The sequence below is a fragment of the Triticum aestivum genome, chromosome 7A (genome assembly GCF_018294505.1).
Source record: "Triticum aestivum cultivar Chinese Spring chromosome 7A, IWGSC CS RefSeq v2.1, whole genome shotgun sequence".
Classification (NCBI taxonomy): domain Eukaryota; kingdom Viridiplantae; phylum Streptophyta; class Magnoliopsida; order Poales; family Poaceae; genus Triticum; species Triticum aestivum.
Genome location: NC_057812.1, coordinates 705358549 through 705381767, shown reverse-complemented (window position 1 = coordinate 705381767; position 23219 = coordinate 705358549). Strand labels below are relative to the sequence as shown.

The following is a 23219-nucleotide window of genomic DNA, read 5'->3' as shown; positions in this document are numbered from 1 at the left end:
CCTCTACTTGACTAACTCGTTGAATCAAAGATGGTTTAGTTTCCTAGCCATAGACATGAGGTGTCATTTGATTAATGGGGTCACATCATTAGAGAATGATGTGATTGACTTGACCCATTCCGTTAGCATAGCACTTGATCATTTAGTTTGTTGCTATTGCTTTCTTCATGACTTACACATGTTCCTGTGACTATGAGATTATGCAACTCCCGTTTACCAGAGGAACACTTTGTGTATTACAAAACGTCACAACGTAACTGGGTGATTATAAAGGTGCTCTACATGTGTCTCCGAAGGTACTTGTTGGGGTGGCGTATTTCGAGATTAGGATTTGTCACTCCGATTGTCGGAGAGGTATCTCTGGGCCCACTCGGTAATGCACATCACTATAAGCCTTGCAAGCATTGCAACTAATGAGTTAGTTGCGGGATGATGTGTTACGGAACGAGTAAAGAGACTTGCCGATAACAAGATTGAACTAGGTATTGAGATACCCGAATCACGGGCAAGTAATATACCGATGACAAAGGGAACAACGTATGTTGTTATGCGGTTTGACCGATAAAGATCTTCGTAGAATATGTAGGAGCCAATATAAGCATCCAGGTTCCGCTATTGGTTATTGACCGAAGATGTGTCTCGGTCATGTCTACATAGTTCTTGAACCCGTAAGGTCCGCACGCTTAAAGTTCGATGAAGGTTATATTATGAGTTTATGTGTTTTGATGTACCGAAGGAGTTCGGAGTCCCGGATGAGATCGGGGACATGACGAGGAGTCTCAAAATGGTCGAGACGTAAAGATCGATATATTGGACGACTATATTCAGACATCGGAAAGGTTCCGAGTGATTCGGGTATTTTCGGGAGTACTGGGGAGTTACGGGAATTCGTATTGGGCCTTAATGGGCCATACGGGAAAGGAGAGAAAGGCCTCAAAGGGTGGTCGCACCCCTCCCCATGGGCTGGTCCGAATTGGACTAGGGAGGGGGGGGGGCTTCCTTCCTTCTCATTTTCCCTTCCCTTTCCTTCCCTCCTACTCCTACTACTTGGAAGGGCTCCTAGTTCTACTAGGAAAAGAGGAATCCTACTCCCGGTGAGAGTAGGACTCCTGTAGGGCGCGCCATAGAGAGGGCCGGCCCTCCCCCTCCTCCACTCCTTTATATACGGGGACAGGGGCACCCCAAAGACACAACAATTGATCTCTTGATCTCTTAGCCGTGTGCGGTGCCCCTCTCCACCATAATCCACCTCGGTCATATTGTAGCAGTGCTTAGGCGAAGCCCTGCGTCGGTAGAACATAATCATCGTCACCACGCCGTCATGCTGACGGAACTCTCCCTCAAAGCTCGGCTGGATCGGAGTTCGAGGGACGTCATCGAGTTGAACGTGTGCAGAACTCGGAAGTGCCGTGCGTTCGGTATTTGATCGGTCGGATCATGAAGACGTACGACTACATCAACCGCGTTGTGCTAACGCTTCGGCTTTCGGTCTACGAGGGTACGTGGACAACACTCTCCCCTCTCGTTGCTATGCATCACCATGATCTTGCGTGTGCGTAGGAAAATTTTGAAATTACTACGTTCCCCAACAAGTCGGCCTACGGACACTTAGCTGCGAAGATTAAAGCTCTTATGATTGATAGAGAGTTCGTCCCACTGAAAGTTAGTAGAGATCAAAATAGGGTAGCACATTAGCTGGCTCTTTATAGCTGTACCAATGCTTGTACTCCAGTATGGCTGAATTCAAGCCCACCTTTCTGTGAGGACTTGTTATCTCGTGATTGTAACCCGATCATTATGAAATACAACTCTTTTTAACCTCGCAAAAAAAGAAGAAAAGAGAAAGGAAAGAGAGAGGAAGGAAATATACGGTAATTATAGGAGGATTGAGGGAGGACCCCTACCAAATGGATAGGACGTATGGGATTTGTGGGCGCCATATTTGGTTGGCAGGCGTACTAGCCTCATCCATATCTTATATGAATAAAAAAATGGCGTGGCATTTTTTCCTACATACAATCCTCACTAAATTCACATTGTTTTTATTCAGTTGCAGTGGACCCACTTATGATCGTTACTAAATTTTCGCCAACTTTATAACACGTTGAATGTTATGTTTGTGCATACAGTCCTCACTAAATTTATATCACTTTTTTACCCGTTGTAACACACGGGCATATATGTTATTTTTTATATAAATAGAGGTATAATTTTATTTGGCCTCTCATTTGGTATGTCCATAGCGTTCCTAAAGGAAATATGCCCTAGAGGCAATAATAAAGTTATTATTTATTTCCTTATATCATCATAAAAGTTTATTATTCATGCTAGAATTGTATTAACCGGAAACATAATACATGTGTGAATACATAAACAAACAGAGTGTCACTAGTATGCCTCTACTTGACTAGCTCGTTAATCAAAGATGGTCATGTTTTCTAACCATGGACCAAGAGTTGTTATTTGATTAACGGGATCACATTATTAGTTGAATGATCTGATTGACATGACCCATTCCATTAGCTTAGCACCCGATTGTTTAGTATGTTGCTATTGCTTTCTTCATGACTTATACATGTTCCTATGACTATGAGATTATGCAACTCCCGTTTGCTAGAGGAACACTTTGTGTGCTACCAAACGTCACAACGTAACTGGGTAATTATAAAGGAGCTCTACAGGTGTCTCCAAAGGTACATGTTGGGTTGGCATATTTCGAGATTAGGATTTGTCACTCCGATTGTCGGAGAGGTATCTCTGGGCCCTCTCAGTAATGCACATCACTTAAGCCTTGCAAACATTGCAACTAATGAGTTAGTTGCGGGATGATGTATTACAGAACGAGTAAAGAGACTTGCCGGTAACGAGATTGAACTAGGTATAGGATACCGACGATCGAATCTCGGGCAAGTAACATACCGATGAAGAAGGGAACAACGTATGTTGTTATGCGGTCTGACCGATAAAAGATCTTTGTAGAATATGTAGGAGCCAATATGAGCATCCAGGTTCCGCTATTGGTTATTGACCGGAGACGTGTCTCGGTCATGTCTACATTGTTCTCGAACCCGTAGGGTCCGCATGCTTAAGGTTACGATGACAGTTATATTATGAGTTTATGCATTTTGATGTACCGAAGGTTGTTCGGAGTCCCGGATGTGATCACGGACATGACGAGGAGTCTCGAAATGGTCGAGACATAAAGATTGATATATTGGAAGCCTATGTTTGGATATCGGAAGTGTTCCGGGTGAAATCGGGATTTTACCGGAGTACCGGGAGGTTACCGGAACTCCCCAGGAGGTATATGGGCCTTAGTGGGCCTTAGTGGAAGAGAGGAGAGGTGGCCAGAGATGGGCCGCGCACCCCTCCCCCCCTTGGTCCGAATTGGACAAGGAGAGGGGGGCGGCCCCCCTTCCTCCTCTCTCTCCTCTTCCCCCCCCCCCTCCGTGAATCCTATTCCAACTAGGAAAGGGGGGAGTCCTACTCCCGGAGGGAGTAGGACTCCTCCTGGCGCGCCTCTCCTGGCCGGCCGGCCCCCCTCCCTTGAGCCTTTATATACGGAGGCAGGGGCACCCCCTAGAGACACAAGTTGATCCACGTGATCATATTCTTAGCCGTGTGCGGTGCCCCCTTCCACCATAGTCCTCGATAATATTGTAGCGGTGCTTAGGCGAAGCCCTGCGACAGTAGTACATCAAGATCGTCACCACGCCGTCGTGCTGACGGAACTCTTCCCCGACACTTTGCTGGATCGGAGTCCGGGGATCGTCATTGAGCTGAACGTGTGCTAGAACTCGGAGGTGCCGTAGTTTCGGTGCTTGATCGGTCGGGCCATGAAGACGTACGACTACATCAACCAAGTTAACGCTTCCGTTGTCGATCTACAAGGGTACGTAGATCACACTCTCCCCCGCTCGTTGCTATACATCACCATGATCTTGCGTGTGCGTAGGAATTTTTTTTGAAATTACTACGTTCCCCAACAGTGGCATCCGAGCCTAGGTTTTATATGTTGATGTTATATGCATGAGTAGAACACAAGTGAGTTGTGGGTGATATAAGTCATACTGCTTACCAGCATGTCATACTTTGGTTCGGCGGTATTGTTGGACGAAGCGGCCTGAACCGACATTACGCGTACGCTTACGCGAGACCGGTTCTCCCGACGTGCTTTGCACATAGGTGGCTTGCGGGTGACAGTTCCTCCAACTTTAGTTGAACCGAGTGTGGTTACGCCCGGTCCTTGTGAAGGTTAAAACAGCACCAACTTGACAAACTATCGTTGTGGTTTTGATGCGTAGGTAAGATTAGTTCTTGCTTAAGCCCGTAGCAGCCACGTAAAACATGCAACAACAAAGTAGAGGACGTCTAACTTGTTTTTGCAGGGCATGTTGTGATGTGATATGGTCAAGACATGATGCTAAATTTTATTGTATGAGATGATCATGTTTTTTAACCGAGTTATCGGCAACTGGCAGGAGCCATATGGTTGTCGTTTTATTGTATGCAATGCAATCGCGCTGTAATGCTTTACTTTATCACTAAGCGATAGCGATAGTCGTGGAAGCATAAGATTGGCGAGACGACAACGATGCTATGATGGAGATCAAGGTGTCACGCCGGTGACGATAGTGATCATGATGGTGCTTCGGAGATGGAGATCACAAGCACAAGATGATGATGGCCATATCATATCACTTATATTAATTGCATGTGATGTTTATCTTTTATGCATCTTATCTTGCTTTGATTGACGGTAGCATTATAAGATGATCTCTCACTAAATTATCAAGAAGTGTTCTCCCTGAGTATGCACCGTTGTGAAAGTTCTTCGTGCTGAGACACCATGTGATGATCGGGTGTGATAGGCTCTACGTTCAAATACAACGGGTGCAAAACAGTTGCACACGCGGAATACTCAGGTTATACTTGACGAGCCAAGCATATACAGATATGGCCTCAGAACACGGAGACCGAAAGGTCGAGCGTGAATCATATAGTAGATGTGATCAACATAGTGATGTTCACCAATGAAACTACTCCATCTCACGTGATGATCGGACATGGTTTAGTTGATTTGGATCACGTGATCACTTAGAGAATTAGAGGGATGTCTATCTAAGTGGGAGTTCTTTAAGTAATATGATTAATTGAACCTAAATTTATCATGAACTTAGTACCTGATAGTATCTTGCTTGTTTTATGTATGATTGTAGATAAATGGCCCGTGCTGTTGTTCCGTTGAATTTTAATGCGTTCCTTGAGAAAGAAAAGTTGAAAGATGATGGTAGCAATTACACGGACTGGGTCCGTAACTTGAGGATTATCCTCATTGCTGCACAGAAGAATTACGTCCTGGAAGCACCGCTGGGTGCCAGGCCTGCTAGTGGAGCAACACCAGATGTTGTGAACGTCTGGCAGAGCAAAGCTGATGACTACTCGATAGTTCAGTGTGCCATGCTTTACGGCTTACAACCGGGACTTCAACAACGTTTTGAACGTCATGGAGCATATGAGATGTTCCAGGAGTTGAAGTTAATATTTCAAGAAAATGCCCGGATTGAGAGATATGAAGTCTCCAGTAAGTTCTATAGCCGCAAGGTGGAGGAGAACAGTTCTATCAGTGAGCATATACTCAAAATGTCTGGGTATAATAATCACTTGATTCAAATGGGACTTAATCTTCCAGATGATTGCGTCATTGATAGAATTCTCCAATCACTGCCACCAAGCTACAAGAGCTTCGTGATGAACTATAATATGCAAGGGATGAATAAGACTATTCCTGAGCTCTTCGCAATGCTGAAAGCTGTGAAGGTAGAAATCAAAAAGGAGCATCAAGTGTTGATGGTCAACAAGACCACTAGTTTCAAGAAAAAGGGCAAAGGGAAGAAGAAGGGGAACTTCAAGAAGAACAGCAAGCAAGTTGCTGCTCAAGAGAAAAAACCCAAGTCTGGACCTAAGCCTGAAACTGAGTGCTTTTACTGCAAGCAGACTGGTCACTGGAAGCGGAACTGCCCCAAGTATTTGGTGGATAAGAAGGATGGCAAGGTGAACAAAGGTATATGTGATATACATGTTATTGATGTGCACCTTACTAATGCTCGCAGTAGCACCTGGGTATTTGATACTGGTTCTGTTGCTAATATTTGCAACTCGAAACAGGGACTACGGATTAAGTGAAGATTGGCTAAGGACGAGGTGACGATGCGCGTGGGAAATGGTTCCAAAGTCGATGTGATCGCGGTCGGCACGCTACCTCTACATCTACCTTCGGGATTAATATTAGACCTAAATAATTGTTATTTGGTGCCAGCGTTAAGCATGAACATTATATCTGGATCTTGTTTGATGCGAGATGGTTATTCCTTTAAATCTAAGAATAATGGTTGTTCTATTTATATGAGTAATATCTTTTATGGCCATGCACCCTTGAAGAGTGGTCTATTCTTATTGTATCTCGATAGTAGTAACACACATATTCATAATGTTGAAGCCAAAAGATGCAGAGTTGATAATGATAGTGCAACTTATTTGTGGCACTGCCGTTTAGGTCATATCGGTGTAAAGCGCATGAAGAAACTCCATACTTATGGACTTTTGGAACCACTTGATTATGAATCACTTGGTACTTGCAAACCGTGCCTCATGGGCAAGATGACTAAAACGCCGTTCTCCGGTACTATGGAGAGAGCAACAGATTTGTTGGAAATCATACATATAGATGTATGCGGTCCGATGAATATTGAGGCTCGTGGCGGATATCGTTATTTTCTCACCTTCACAGATGATTTAAGCAGATATGGGTATATCTACTTAATGAAACATAAGTCTGAAACGTTTAAAAAGTTCAAAGAATTTCAGAGTGAAGTTGAAAATCATCGTAACAAGAAAATAAAGTTTCTACGATCTGATCGTGGAGGAGAATATTTGAGTTACGAGTTTGGTGTACATTTGAAACAATACGGAATAGTTTCGCAACTCACGCCACCCGGAACACCACAGCGTAATGGTGTGTCCGAACGTCGTAATCGTACTTTACTAGATATGGTGCGATCTATGATGTCTCTTACTGATTTACCGCTATTGTTATGGGGTTATGCTTTGGAGATGGCCGCATTCACGTTAAATAGGGCGCCATCAAAATCCGTTGAGACGACGCCTTATGAACTATGGTTTGGTAAGAAACCAAAGTTATCGTTTCTGAAAGTTTGGGGCTGCGATGCTTATGTGAAAAAGCTTCAACCTGATAAGCTTGAACCCAAATCGGAGAAATATGTCTTCATAGGATATCCAAAGGAGACTATTGGATACACCTTCTATCACAGATCTGAAGGCAAGACTTTTGTTGCTAAGTTCGGAAACTTTTTGGAGAATGAGTTTATCTCGAAAGAAGTGAGTGGGAGGAAAGTAGAACTTGACGAGGTAACTGTACCTGCTCCCTTTTTGGAAAGTAGTACATCACAGAAACCTGTTTCTGAGACACCTACACCAATTAGTGAGGAAGCTAATGATAAAGATCATGAAACTTCAGAACAAGATACTACTGAACCTCGTAGATCAACTAGAGTAAGATCCGCACCAGAGTGGTACGGTAATCCTGTTTTAGAAGTCATGCTACTAGATCATGATGAACCTACGAACTATGAAGAAGCGATGGTGAGCCCAGATTCCGCAAAATGGCTTGAAGCCATGAAATCTGAGATGGGATCCATGTATGAGAACAAAGTATGGACTTTTGTTGACTTGCCCAATGATCGGCAAATAATTGAGAATAAATGGATCTTCAAGAAGAAGACTGACGCCGACGGTAATATTACTGTCTACAAAGCTTGACTTGTCACAAAAGGGTTTCGACAAGTTCAAGGGGTTGACTACGATGAGACCTTCTCACCCGTAGCGATGCTTAAGTCTGTCCGAATCATGTTAGCAATTGCCGCATTTTATGATTATGAAATTTGGCAGATGGATGTCAAAACTGCATTCCTGAATGGATTTCTGGAAGAAGAGTTGTATATGATGCAACCGGAAGGTTTTGTCGATCCAAAGGGAGCTAACAAAGTGTGCAAGCTCCAGCGATCCATTTATGGACAGGTGCAAGCCTCTAGGAGTTGGAATAAACGCTTTGATAGTGTGATCAAAGCATTTGGTTTTATACAGACTTTTGGAGAAGCCTGTATTTACAAGAAAGTGAGTGGGAGCTCTGTAGCATTTCTGATATTATATGTGGATGACATATTACTGATTGGAAATGATATAGAATTTCTGGATAGCATAAAGGGATACTTGAATAAGAGTTTTTCAATAAAAGACCTCAGTGAAGCTGCTTACATATTAGGCATAAAGATCTATAGAGATAGATCAAGACGTTTAATTGGACTTTCACAAAGCACATACCTTGACAAGATTTTGAAGAAGTTCAAAATGGATCAAGCAAAGAAAGGGTTCTTGCCTGTGTTACAAGGTGTGAAGTTGAGTCAAACTCAATGCCCGACCACTGCAGAAGATAGAGAGAAGATGAAAGATGTTCCCTATGCTTCAGCCATAGGCTCTATCATGTATGCAATGCTGTGTACTAGACCTGATGTGTGCCTTGCTATAAGTCTAGCAGGGAGGTACCAAAGTAATCCAGGAGTGGATCACTGGACAGCGGTCAAGAACATCCTGAAGTACCTGAAAAGGACTAAGGATATGTTTCTCGTATATGGAGGTGACAAAGAGCTCATCGTAAATGGTTACGTTGATGCAAGCTTTGACACTGATCCGGACGATTCTAAATCGCAAACCGAATACGTGTTTACATTAAACGGTGGAGCTGTCAGTTGGTGCAATTCTAAACAGAGCGTCGTGGCGGGATCTACGTGTGAAGTGGAATACATAGCTGCTTCGGAAGCAGCGAATGAAGGAGTCTGGATGAAGGAGTTCATATCGGATCTAGGTGTCATACCTAGTGCATCGGGTCCAATGAAAATCTTTTGTGACAATACTGGTGCAATTGCCTTGGCGAAGGAATCCAGATTTCACAAGAGAACCAAGCACATCAAGAGACGCTTCAATTCCATCCGGGATCTAGTCCAGGTGGGAGACATAGAGATTTGCAAGATACATACGGATCTGAATGTTGCAGACCCGTTGACTAAGCCTCTTCCAGGAGCAAAACATGATCAGCACCAAGGCTCCATGGGTGTTAGAATCATTACTGTGTAATCTAGATTATTGACTCTAGTGCAAGTGGGAGACTGAAGGAAATATGCCCTAGAGGCAAAAATAAAGTTATTATTTATTTCCTTATATCATGATAAAAGTTTATTATTCATGCTAGAATTGTATTAACCGGAAACATAATACATGTGTGAATACATAGACAAACAGAGTGTCACTAGTATGCCTCTACTTGACTAGCTCGTTAATCAAAGATGGTCATGTTTCCTAACCATGGACAAAGAGTTGTTATTTGATTAACGGGATCACATCATTAGTTGAATGATCTGATTGACATGACCCATTCCATTAGCTTAGCACCCGATCGTTTAGTATGTTGCTATTGCTTTCTTCATGACTTATACATGTTCCTATGACTATGAGATTATGCAACTCCCGTTTGCCAGAGGAACACTTTGTATGCTACCAAACGTCACAACGTAACTGGGTGATTATAAAGGAGCTCTACAGGTGTCTCCAAAGGTACATGTTGGGTTGGCGTATTTCGAGATTAGGATTTGTCACTCCGATTGTCAGAGAGGTATCTCTGGGCCCTCTCGGCAATGCACATCACTTAAGCCTTGCAAGCATTGCAACTAATGAGTTAGTTGCGGGATGATGTATTACAGATCGAGTAAAGAGACTTGCCGGTAACGAGATTGAACTAGGTATAGGATACCGACGATCGAATCTCGGGCAAGTAACATACCGATGACAAAGGGAACAGCGTATGTTGTTATGCGGTCTGACCGATAAAAGATCTTCGTAGAATATGTAGGAGCCAATATGAGCATCCAGGTTCCGCTATTGGTTATTGACCGGAGACGTGTCTCGGTCATGTCTACATTGTTCTCGAACCCGTAGGGTCCGCATGCTTAAGGTTACGATGACAGTTATATTATGAGTTTATGCATTTTGATGTACCGAAGGTTGTTCGGAGTCCCGGATATGATCACGGACATGACGAGGAGTCTCGAAATGGTCGAGACATAAAGATTGATATATTGGAAGCCTATGTTTGGATATCGGAAGTGTTCCGGGTGAAATCGGGATTTTACCGGAGTACCGGGAGGTTACCGGAACCCCCCGGGAGGTATGTGGGCCTTAGTGGGCCTTAGTGGAAGAGAGGAGAGGTGGCCAGAGATGGGCCGCGCGCCCCTCCCCCCCTTGGTCCGAATTGGACAAGGAGAGGGGGCCGGCCCCCCTTCCTCCTCTCTCTCCTCTTCCCCCCCTCCGCGAATCCTATTTCAACTAGGAAAGGGGGGGCAGTCCTTCTCCCGGAGGGAGTAGGACTCCTCCTGGCGCGCCTCTCCTGGCCGGCCGGCCCCCCTCCCTTGAGCCTTTATATACGGAGGCAGGGGCACCCTCTAGAGACACAAGTTGATCCACGTGATCATATTCTTAGCCGTGCGCGGTGCCCCCTTCCACCATAGTCCTCGATAATATTGTAGTGGTGCTTAGGCGAAGCCCTGCGACAGTAGTACATCAAGATCGTCACCACGCCGTCGTGCTGACGGAACTCTTCCCCAACACTTTGCTGGATCGGAGTCCGGGGATCGTCATCGAGCTGAACGTGTGCTAGAACTCGGAGGTGCCGTAGTTTCGGTGCTTGATCGGTCGGGCCGTGAAGACGTACGACTACATCAACCAAGTTAACGCTTCCGTTGTCGATCTACAAGGGTACGTAGATCACACTCTCCCCCGCTCGTTGCTATGCATCACCATGATCTTGCGTGTGCGTAGGAATTTTTTTTTGAAATTACTACATTCCCCAACAGTTCCTCCATACTTAGCTAGGCTATTCTACAGATCGTCTATGCTGGGCCGCCGGGCCTCTGCCCCGTTCGTCTGTGTTACGTTCCACCAATAAAAAAAATAGTGCCCTCCCAATCTATCTGTGCGACCCGGCCCAACAAATCAAACCCACCAGCCCGTTTAGGAGATGAGACAAAAATAGTTGACCGTGACATGAATCAAACTCACAACCTCCCCTGTTCTTTGGTGTTGATCGTTTTACCCCGCAAAAAAGGTGTTGATCGTTTTAAACTAAAGTTAAATTTGGAGATTTTTTGTGTCCTTTACGGACTGGTACTGAACTACTACAATGTAAAATATGGATAGCACAAACACAAGGCGCAAGTTAGATTGTGCGGATGTGGCCGGGATCTCAAACGCGACCGTTCGTTGGTCTGTGTATGTAGACGATTCTTTATTGACTCGAAGCTTAGGTGGAACGTTCGTCATGTAGTGGACATCGTGACCGACAATGAGGACAAAGAAAATAAGTGGTAACAAGGATGGGGCGCTAAGTGTGATAATTTGTTTCTCCCGTTGCAACGCACAGACACTTTTGCGAGTGCAATTTATACACAGAGTAGGCACACACTATGGAGTAACTTTTTAATTGACATATTGACATAAGATGGGAATTCCCAGTTATTTATGATTCCAGCAAGCATAGGAAATATTTTAGCCACATCATAGGGAACATAATTGGAAAGAGAGTGTTGTGATGAACCTGATTATCATGATGCGAATTTGATTCATTAATTTGAACTTGCCTATCATTATTTCTACTGTCCTTTGTAAATGTTTGTTTGACACTACTATGTAAAATTTATGTTTATTTATTTTAATGTGGGCCATGTTTGTAAGATCCAGTAGATTGTCCGGTGAACCCAAAACATCATATTTTCCCATGAGACTACTTTTGTTGGGCTGAAAATTGTTCGGCTCCCGTACCAACGCACGGGCAATTACCTAGTCATGTAATAAAAATCCCTAAACAATTTGGACAACGCTATAGGTTCATTTTCACAAAATAAATCAATCATTTGTTTTTGCCATCATGTTCAAATTTTCTACAAATACGGTTATTGTTTTAGTGTGCTGGTCTTGTGGGGCATTAGCAAGATGACTTTTCGATTGCCTACTACAACAAGTTTGGTATGGCTTTGGTGAGAGATAGGCGATAACTGCGGCAAGCCGTCGGCTCGCTCGGGTATTTGTAGTCGTCTCCAAATGGTCTGTGATCATAGATGTATGTTTTTTATTTTTGTATTTTTAACTGCCATGATATGATGAATAGATCAGAGCCAAAAAAAGATTGAAAGTTTTATAAAGAAAAATGCTCAAATTTTCTATTTTAACAAATGCAGTGGTTTCCTCTCAGTTGCCCATGCCGTCCGTCAACGACGCAGGCGGCTATTGCGTGTTGCATAGCAGCTTACGTGTCAACATAAAAGAGGCCCCGCGAATCAATCTGTGGTTGAGTTGGTTAGGTGGACAGTGGTATCCCCAACCCACCAGGGTTCAAATCCTGGTGCTCGCATTATTCCTGGATTTATTTCAGGATTTCCGGCGATGCGCTTTCAGTGGGAGGAGACGTTTCCGTCGACGACGAAGCGCCTGGAGGTGCTCATAGGAGTAGGGTGTGCGTGTGTGCATTCATAGGGATGAGTGTATGCGCGTGTATATGAGCGCTTGTGTTTGTACTGATGCTCAAAAAAACATAAAAGAGGCCCCACATCATAGGAGCCCTTTCTTTTTTTAGCCTTGAAGCAGATACATCAGGAGCCACACACAAAAAAAAAAGCTTTGTTTTTCCTCGTCTGTTCCGGCGGGGGGAGGCGGCGATGGCCGCGTGGGCCGATGGTCGGCGCTCGCGGCGAGCGCACTAATCCACAGCTTCGCTGGGGGCAGCTACTGATCCGGTGTATACTCGCCGGCGATCAAGGACGTGGGCGCCTACGCCGGCTTCCTCTCCGCGTAGGCGCCCGTGGGCCACTGAATCCCCTGCATCGCTCTGTGCCGCCGGGTACCTCCCCATGTGGCTCGCCGGCCCCGATCCCGCTGGTCTGCCTCGAGCCCTCGACATGCTGCTCGCCGCGCAGGCGCGGACCTTCCTATATACGGCCGATGTCGTCACCGCCGTCGAGAGCTTCCCCGGCCACCGCGGCACCGTCAACGGCATCCTGAAGGTACTGCCGTCCTGATCCCCCCTCGCTGGCTTTCTTTCTTACTGTACTGCTAAGCAGTATTCAGTCTCTGCTCTGCGTCAGTACCTATATGATGTGATTAATTAGACCTATTGCGATTCATGCTACAATACAACCCTGTGTAGATGATGTATATGCTGAAATAAAAGAAAAACAAATTATACAGATGAAATCAGAAGTATCAAAAAATCCATGTGAAATCAAAACGGCCACATCCTCTGCTGTGACTGAGGAATCAAAAATCAGAAGAACCATGTGTTTTGTTTGCTTTCAGTTCCTTTCTTTCTTATATGTGCTGTGACTGAGGAATCTGTTCTGGTGGCATAGCTGATACGAACCTAGATACAAATTACTCAATGGATAATGGATACAAGGAATTCAGTCACAGATACTCCCTCCATTCCCTTATACAAGGCCACTATGAAAAATACATTTTGCATCTATACAAGGCCACTACCAGTAACCGAAGCAAAATTTAATGATGTTTTCTCATACTAGCAACTTGTTTAATACTTGCATGCATGTAGTCATAATGACACTATGCTACTTCCTTCTCATTTCTTCCTTGCATGCATACGGGCATATTAATGATCCCAGTTAACAAGAAGAAAAGTTGGCTTGCAAAGTAGTCATTAAATTTTACCTAGGTACATGTAATTTGAGTTTGTGGCCTTGTATAAGGGAATGGAGGGAGTACAAGTTTCTATCAGCAAGAAAGGGGATCTGGGAAGCTAGAGCCGGGAGGTGGGAGAGGGAAAACGCCCAACAGCGGCCAGTTCGGGTTCCAGTTCTTCCATCCTTCCCTGAATCGATGTGTTCCTCTATATATCAGGTCAAGCCTCCTCGGGTTGGGCTTTGCAGTCTGTTTGGGCCTCGTGGGCCGGCATTGAGCCTCTTTGGTTGTGGTTGATGAAGTAGTTCCCGTGACATTCCTCCCTTCTTGAAACTCGGCTTGACCCCAAGCCGACACCGAAGAATTTATGCCCGGGTCCCATGGAACTGCCAGAGCGGTGGTGATATCCTTCATGGTAGTAGCCATGTTCGAGGTAGACTTGATCAAGTTCAAAGACGCTAGCGTCGTTGAGGTAGTAGTCGTTGTTGGCACGGACTTGGTTGATGTCGAAGTAGTTCTCGTGGCTGATGTAGACTTGATCGAGGAAGATGTCCATAAGCATAAGACTCCTCCGTCCTTCAAATTTTGCTTGCCACTCAGGGAGATACACCTGAGAGCACTTGGTTGACCCATCACATGCCAACCATTCAGTCTTGTAAAGACTGCACACTGGGAGTTGTATGCAACAATAGTACACACAGAACCAAGCACCCAAGCAATCTTCCAAACCATCAAGGGACTGAATTCAAACCTCAAATGTATCGAGCAATTGATATAGAACTCTGTGGCATGAGCCTCTGAGAGTTTGCAGCTCACCAACTCAGTAGCAGAGCACTCGAGCATTATTTTTGGAGAAGTGTTTGCAAGAACAAGGCATCCATAGGAGCTCTTCAACATCAGCTGGTCCACACTTGGCATTGGATGTTTCTAGGAGCTAAGTTCAGTGCAAGGTAACATGTTAATTTGAACCGTTGAGACATCTGGCCATGTTAACAGAAATCCAAGATTCAGACAACCAAGCCTACTATGATAGTCCAAAATAATTTTGCTGTGGGGGTACACTCCTTGCCTGTCAGAGCACTCAACCCCAATAGCAATAGTGTTGGGATTGCCACATGAGCAATTGCAGAATAAGGAGTACACTCCTTGATTCTCACAAACTGCAGCTTGTATGTGTGCTGGCTTGGTACTTGCAGGAAATGACAATCGCTGCTCGACCATTTGATGAATGGGGTTATTCCTTTGAGAGGTTCGCTCTACTGCGCTGATGCTCACAAACAAGGAATGCAGTCCAATTTTCGTCATATAAGAATTAACCTCAGTGTACTGCTCCGCCATATAGGAAATCCTGTTGTTAAACTCCAACTTTCCGCTCTTGCATAATGTAAGTTCAGGTGCAATAGAGAAGTTGTGACTTGGACAAACTAGATATTCCTCCAAACATAGGTGATTGACGGGAGTACATACCATTAAGGGCTTGGTGATGTTGGATACAGCAATAGCCTTGCCCTGAACTACAAATTTCATCCAATGCACAGTAAGCTGCGGCTCAATCTCATCGAACATAATTACTCGCAAATAGTTATCAGTGCAACGTAGAATACTCGACAAGGCCTTCAGACATTTAAACTCATCAGAACCGACTGGCCGAGTTGTGACAATCTCTTTACTCTTCAGCTGGTTGTCAACTACTGTAAGTTCTCCATAAGAATTATGGGTGTAGAGCCACTCAACATCAATTGCGCCCATGAACCTGTGATAAGGGCTCGCAAGGCATGCTTCAATGATATGTTGCCCAGGCCAGAAAGAATCTTCTAAAATTGTATTGGCCAACAGCAAACCTTGAATATCTGACCGCCAATATTCCGCACTCCTCCATAGCTCTTGATCCACCAAAGGCAGCTGTACAGAAAAATACCCCTTGTCTTTATGAGCTCCCTGAGAGGTCCAAATGAATAAAATGCTCCCAATTCTGACTTGCGTGTATACCAGGCTACCATCAGGGAATACCAGTTTGTGTAACCATATGGTGTGAGTGACTATAACTGAGATTAACACACCACAGCATTCAGCCATATGAAGGGCAACAACGAGAGATTGAATGCTTACTGCCTTGTTGCAGCACACAATTGCATGCAGATTTGGTGAGAATGTCACAGCCGATAAGAACCATCCTCCAGAGGGCCAAGTGTTGAGCTTCACCATAACATTCTGCAACTTTCCAACCTGAAGAAATAAGTAACAACTGGACCAGGGGAAATTTACTTGAGCATTCTCACTGGGATGAATCTGTAGGCCGCTACTTATGAACTCAGCCTTCACAATAGTCATCAAGGCGGCTATCTCAAGTTCCAGCCAACCCATGTGATTCGTCATTGGATTTTTGTGAACACCGGGACCCCATGGTGATGTGACACACAGAACTCTTTGGGCAACATGTGGCACACTAAAATTTTCATCAAATGAGAAGTAGTCCCAAAGAAGCCAATGCATCTGTCCTATTAATGCCACCATGAAACCCACCATTTTCTCTTCCTGTAAGGCCTCATTCTTGAAATTTGTTTGAAGTGATGGAGTCCACGGCTGCAGCAACTTATATTGCAAATACTCCCAGGAGGAAATTGATTGTGGCTCTACAGGACAACCCAATACTAGCTCATCTCCAGTAAGAAATTCAACTGAGTGTTGTCTGGGCATACCAGCTGAAGAAATCTTCATGAGGCTCCTAAATTCATCCAACTGCAACACGGTACATACATGGCTGCACACAATGAATGGCCATGGTACCTGCCGGAGCACCTTTGATGACAAGGTAGCAACGATTTTTTCTAAGAATCCTTCCTGAGAGTACTACTTGAAGAGCGTCGTGTTCCCAGGACTCGAAAACCGTCTGTCATTGTTTCCTCCAGTTTGCCTGAGTGGCACAAAGACATTAGTCTTTGAATTTATTCGAGAGCCAAAGAGTGGCTTCCATTTGTACTCTGCTTCATTAGTGGCAGCGCTCTCACCATGTGCAGCTTGGTCACCGATGAAGGAAGGCCATGGCCTTGGTCGTAGCCCTTGTCTCGGTCGCATGATACTCGAGATCACATATACGATAGACATGTACATGAACAACTCGGTGTGGTTGATGAGGCACGTTGTCGAACACCTTGAGGACGACTTGGTGTCCAGCACGAGGAGAACAGACAACCAGCACAGCTGGGCTGGCCAGAGCCCCGGAGACTCAGTGAAGGATGCAGACACACTCCATGGAGTCAGGGGCAGCATTCCTAGGCCACTTCCGCTGTGGCTACTGTCGAGGGTTCCGCCGCTTGCCGCAGGTGCAGCAAGCAAGGGGACGACGACGACCGTGGCCGTGAGCGACGTAGGTGTTGCGGCTGGGGTGAACACAGAAGCCAATGTGGCACCCTTCTGGCTTGGGTATTCTGTCGACCACATGGCATGCAACAAGGAGCATGAGCTGCTGGTAGCAGAAAGGACGACCTCAGCGGCCTCCTCGATGATGATGGTTGGTGGTGAGATGACATGAGGCACGGCCTCGTCAACGCCAACGTCGAGGCTGGCGTCGGGGATACTCACCGCAGGTGCAAGACCGGCAATGACGTTGTCGTGGTCAACCGCAATCTCCTCAGTCATTGGCTCTTGCACGGGAGACTTGATGATTTCAGAATCTGTGCCGACCAACTCCATCAACTCACGCACAGCGTCCCGGATCCGATTGAATTGCTCAGCTAGGCTGCTCATGGTGACGATGGTGGGGAAATTTTGTAGGTGGGAGGTGGTGGACTGGCTCTGAATACCAAATGATACGAACCTAGATACAAATTACTCAATGGATAATGGATACAAGGAATTCAGTCACAGATACAAGTTTCTATCAGCAAGAAAGGGGATCTGGGAAGCTAGAGCCGGGAGGTGGGAGAGGGAAAACGCCCAACGGCGGCCAGTTCGGCTTCCAGTTCTTCCATCCCCTTCTCTGAAGCGATGTGTTCCTCTATATATCAGGTCAAGCCTCCTCGGGTTGGGCTTTGCAGTCTGTTTGGGCCTCGTGGGCCGGCATTGAGCCTCTTTGGTTGTGGTTGATGAAGTAGTTCCCGTGACATTCCTCCCTCCTTGAAACTCGGCTTGACCCCAAGCCGACACCGAAGAATTTATGCCCGGATCCCATGGAACTGCCAGAGCGGTGGTGATATCCTTCACAATAGTAGCCATGTTCGAGGTAGACTTGATCATGTTCAAAGACGCTAGCGTCGTTGAGGTAGTAGTTGTTGTTGTCACGGACTTGGTTGATGTCGAAGTAGTTCTCGTGGCTGATGTAGACTTGATCGAGGAAAAGTACAGTATGCAGATCCTGTACATGCTGAAATTAGCAGAAAAATACATACGAACTATTCTGGAAAAGTACAGTAATGTGATTTATTAGAATTATTATAGTATAATTCATACATACAGTATAACCATGGTAGGAATTCTTGCTCCTTTGGGAGGCAGCATCACTGGTTCTAGAAGAAGAGTACAATTGTGTAGGCGCAGTCACTGTTTCACTATAATTTGCTCTGCCCAAAGACATCAGAGAGGCAATAATGCAGCCTTCTTTTGCTGGTCTCGTCCTTTCAGCACCATGTTTGTTTTCTGAAATCCTGTATCTACTCCTGACACTGGGTGGAGCTATCATTTGCGTTAATTGCACGAACTTTCAGTGTTATTGTCTTGAGTTTTCAGCTAACTATATTCCTAACTCGGACGATGCAAACGTGTGTCGATCCAACATTGCACACATTTTGCTGAATAATCCTAACCTGCACTCTGTTTCTCGACGACGTACCAAACTAGCAATCGTAAGGCGCATTTATTAGGCAGTGTATCATGTTTTTTCTTGTTACACAAGTACATATATGCCCTACTCCTTTATTATGGTATTAAATGATCTATGCATTTTCCGAACAGGGTTTTCTGGGCTTTGGGTGGAGCAATACTTATGCTAGCGATATTACCCACAGGCCATAGTCGTCGCATTGCTGCTCATGTATTTTGTCGATGTCCACAGTGCTCATCGGCGGTACAACAAGAAGTTCCTTGATGCCTTCGCTCTTATGGCCGTTTCTGTTGCCGGGTACCTGATGGTTGTCATAATCTGTGACCAAGTATTCGTGATAAGTTCAGCTGGACAGAGTGTTTGCTTCGCGATACTCCTGCTGTTGATCATGTCTCCAACAGTTATTGTTATAACAGCTCACAAGATGGAATCGAAACAATGAGAAGAGCCAGCTCTAGCACTGCGCTTGTGGGATCTGGTCAGGACATGTCGTCGCACAAAGAAAACATGAATGTGGTGCAGGCCATGTGTAAACTGACTTCTGACTGCTCTTCCTTGCGATGGCCTGTGGAATGGGATCGGGGCTAGCCAGGGTGAACAACATCAGCCAGATCAGGGGCTCTCTTTGAGTAAACGAGCAGGGAGACCAGCACCCTGGTGTCGCTCTGGAGCATCTGGAACTTCTCGGGGAGGTTCATGAGGAGTAGGCTGGCCTTTTTCATAGCAGCGACGCTTCTGGTCATGGGTGTAGGCCATGCTATCATCTCCTCCGGTTTCCACGCATAGCTCTACGTCGGCTCTGGTTTCCAAAGGCGCTTCTATGGCAAGGAGTCGCCACAAGGTGAGTTTGCCTGCGCCGGTAAGCACTGCTTCGCACTCCCCTTCCTGATTATGGCATGTGTTTGTGTTTCGGGTCTGCCGTAGCATTTGTATTGTTCATCAGAACAAAGAAGTTTTGTAGGTGAGTTATATACGCCAGACTGCTGTCTTTTGTAGAGAATAAACTTATATATATGCAAACGACACTCAGTATCATGTTAGCATTTGGTATTATAGCATTATGTACTAGTATATAGCAACATTATAATGGCTAATTCCTTTCTGAATTAATAGTCGAGAAGATGAGTGATACATATTTTATTTAGACAACCACTGCATCTGTTTGTGTTTGTAAGAGAGCACTAACAAGCTCACTCTACTCCTATATATCACTTCACTCGTCACCTTGTTTGATTCCTCCTTTAGCTTCCTCTGGTGTTACGCCCTTCCCGTTGTCTTTCTACTTTTCTTTCTTCTCCTTTACTCCTCTTTCTCCTCAGCTTTCTCCACTTCTGCCTCATCTTCCTCATTCACCTTCGCCTTTGCTGCTGCCGCGTCTTCCTTGGCCTGCTTGAGCGCCTCAATGAGGCCTGATGAACACTAATTAGGGTCCCTCTTCTTCTTCGTCGACATTGGCATCAGGTTGTCTGCCACATCGGTGGGCAACATGTCGGTCTCCTCGAGCAGCCGTTGAATCTCCCCAAACAGACCATGCTCCACGACATCCAGGTAGTTCTTGGCAAGCACCTTGAAGCCCTCGAAGAGGCAATAGGACATCTCGATTTGCTTGTCCATCCTGCCCTGTCGGATCAGTGCCGGGTCCATTTTCTCCTTTTGGTTCGTCGTGAAGATGATGATTCGCTCACGGACGGATGCTGCCATAGCCCGTCGATGAAGTTAAGCAGGCATGAGAGCATCACCTTGCTTTCGTTGTCCTTCAGTGGGTCTTGTTAGCATTTTGTATTGTTGCACGCTTTATATGTAGCAGCATTACAAGTGAGATCACTGCATTTTTCTTTTGCAAGGGAGCAATAGTGAAGAAGCGCACTCGTTTTCCTTGGCTTCCTGGCTTGAGATCACTTCACTCGTTGATATTTCCATTGGCTTCCTCCGGTGCTTTGTCCTTCCCTTTGTCTTCCTCCTTGGCTTTCTTCACCTCTGCCTCCTCTTTCTCCTTGGCTTTCTTTGTTGCGGCCTCCTTGGCCTCCTCTGCCTCCTTCACCTTGGTTGCCGCCGCATCCTCCATGGCCTGCTTGAGCACCTCAATGAGGCCTGTCAAGCACTCGTCGGGCTCCCTCTTTTGCTTCTTCCACATGGGCATAAGGTTCCCTGCAACGTCGGCAGGCGACATGTCTGTCTCCTCGAGCAGCCGCTAAATTTCCCCAAAGAGCTTGTGCTCGATGACATCTAGGTAGTTTATGGCGAGCACCTTGAATCCCTCGAAGCGGTAGTAGGACATCTCGATTTGCTTGTCCACTCCGCCCCTCCGGATCAACACCTAGTCCAGCTTCTCCTTGTGGTTGGTGGAGAAGATGATGATCCCCTCACCTCCGCAAGCAGACCACAGCCCGTCGATGAAGTTAAGCAGGCCTGAGAGCGTCACCTTGGTGACATCATCCTTCTCAGGCTCTACCGGTACCTTGGGCTTGTCATCATTGTTGGAGTCCTTGTCGCTTGCGGTCTTCTTGTCCTTGCTGCGTTTTCCGGTGAGGTTGACGAAGCGGTCAATGTCCTCTATGACGATGATGGACTTGCCTGTGGTCTCGATGAAGAGCTTCCGCAACTCGCTGTTGTTCTTGACCGTCGTGAGCTCAAGCTCATAGACGCCGTCGTCGAGGAAGTTGGCCATGGCGGCGATCATGGTGGACTTGCCGGTGTCGGGCGGTCCGTAAAGGAGGTACCCACGCTTCCATGCCTTGCCGATCTTGGCGTAGTATTCCTTGCTCTCCTGGAATGCCATGCATGAGGTCGTTGATGACGGCCTCATTCTCATCAGAGATCATGGCGAGTGTGTCAACGGTGGCGGGGTGCTCGAAGTGGACGTGGCTCCAGACGCTTTTGCCCCAGTAGGGGTTCGAGCTGCCGCTGGCATTGTTGGTGAAGAGGCGGCATGGGATGTTCTTGACGGTGACAGCGCGACCCTCGCCGAGGATGAAAGGAAGGTAGGAGTCCCAGAGAAGTCGTCAAGGACATCCTCATGGTGGTCCCAGAGAAGTCGTCAATGACCTTCTCATGGTCGTCAACAGAGACCCTGAGGTTCTTGTTGTCCTTGCCGAGCTCGGCCTTGAGCTTGGGCACGCGGTGGGCGCAGGCATCACTGAGGTAGGCTTTGACAGAGGGGAAGAAGTCAGCCGAGGAAGATGTCGGTCGCCACCACCGATGCAAGCCCCGCCCACCTCTCCACCATCGCCGTCATTACCGGACCTGAAGCTCCTCTTCATATCGTGTCTTGACAGAAAGCCGTAGTGACCTGGATTGGACTGTATGCGTGTACGTGTTGCTTATATAATGCTGAAGAGGAGGTGGTCGGAAGAGGAGGTGGCCCAGCGAGCGTTTAGCTGCTGCTACGCGGGAACGAGCACACCGCTCAGTTCGCCGTGTCCCGTGTGCGTTTTAGTACCACACCGCGCGTAAACAAAAATTAGTACCACACCGCTCGCTTTGGAGCGTACTTCGCAGTCTAAATAGTCTGGCAGCGACGCACATTTGGCCGATGACGCAAAGCATATACACCAGCTTGTTGGTTCAGGGTCTGTCGAGGCAAAAAGCAGTCATCACATACTTCTGGCCGGGCCAGCCCTTAAGTTGCTGTTAAGTCGTGCATGAGGGGGGCCAAAAGTATGGATTGGCCCTCAGTCTTTTTTTCCTAAGCCTTCACTTTTATTTTTTCAAAGTACCAAGATCTATTATAAAAATGACCGATGCTAGGTGCCGGCTGGCCAAATTTTTTGGCGGGTTGAAGCGAAAAAATTTGTCAGTCCAGCAAAAGAAGAAGCCAACTCCAGCAAAATTGCATCACCGTTGCCGGCCACAACAAAAAAAACTCATCGGTTCTAGCTAAAGGAAACGCCAGTTGTAGCTCAAAATCGTGCCTGTTGTAGCATGTCGACTCCACGCCACCAAAAACGCACCTCGCTCTAGCGCGGGCTGCTGCCATTTGCAGCTCCTATGACCACCATCTCCAGCAACGACGGCTGTCGGGGTTGCAGCACGCAGCACTGCGTCGGGGGCGTAGCTCGTAAGTTGTGGCCTCGAGCTCATCGGTGTTTGTTGTGCTCGTGACAAGACCGGGGAGTACGCGGCAGGCGCGGGGCTGGTTGCAGCAAATCCGGCGGCGGTGGCAGCTCCATGGATGCGATGCTGGAGAGCAAAGGTAGGGCCATCGACACGGGGGAGCTGGAGGTGGGCGGCCGTCGACGCGGGGGAGAAGGAGGTGGGCGGTCGTCAGCGCAGGGAAGATAGAGATGCATGTGAGAGAGATGACGCAGATCAGCCGAGGAGATAAGGTACTAGTTGTGAGATGCACGATTAGTTCGGATTGAGCGACACGAGGGGCTGGCGCAAAGTTGGGCCGGTCGGCCGTATACAAATGTTTCCCGATAAAAATTCGTTGGAAGTAGAAAGTATCTTAAACATAATAAATATTACATCAAGGTCTTTGGACCATCAAATGACCAACCGTCGGCAGAGCAACCCACTGAAACGCCAACTTCCCCTCTCTTATGTAAGTCTTTCCTTCTCTTTCAAATGGTTGAACTTCTGGTTC

At 46.3% G+C, this 23219-nt stretch overlaps 2 pseudogenes; one reads left to right on the top strand and one right to left on the bottom strand.

Annotated features, from left to right (window-relative positions):
• The first annotated feature begins 12382 nt into the window (after window positions 1-12382).
• LOC123153797 (uncharacterized) lies at window positions 12383-19874 on the top strand (annotated as a pseudogene).
• A 59-nt stretch (window positions 19875-19933) lies between these two features.
• On the bottom strand, window positions 19934-22714 carry LOC123153796 (AAA-ATPase At3g28580-like; annotated as a pseudogene).
• Window positions 22715-23219: the final 505 nt, after the last annotated feature.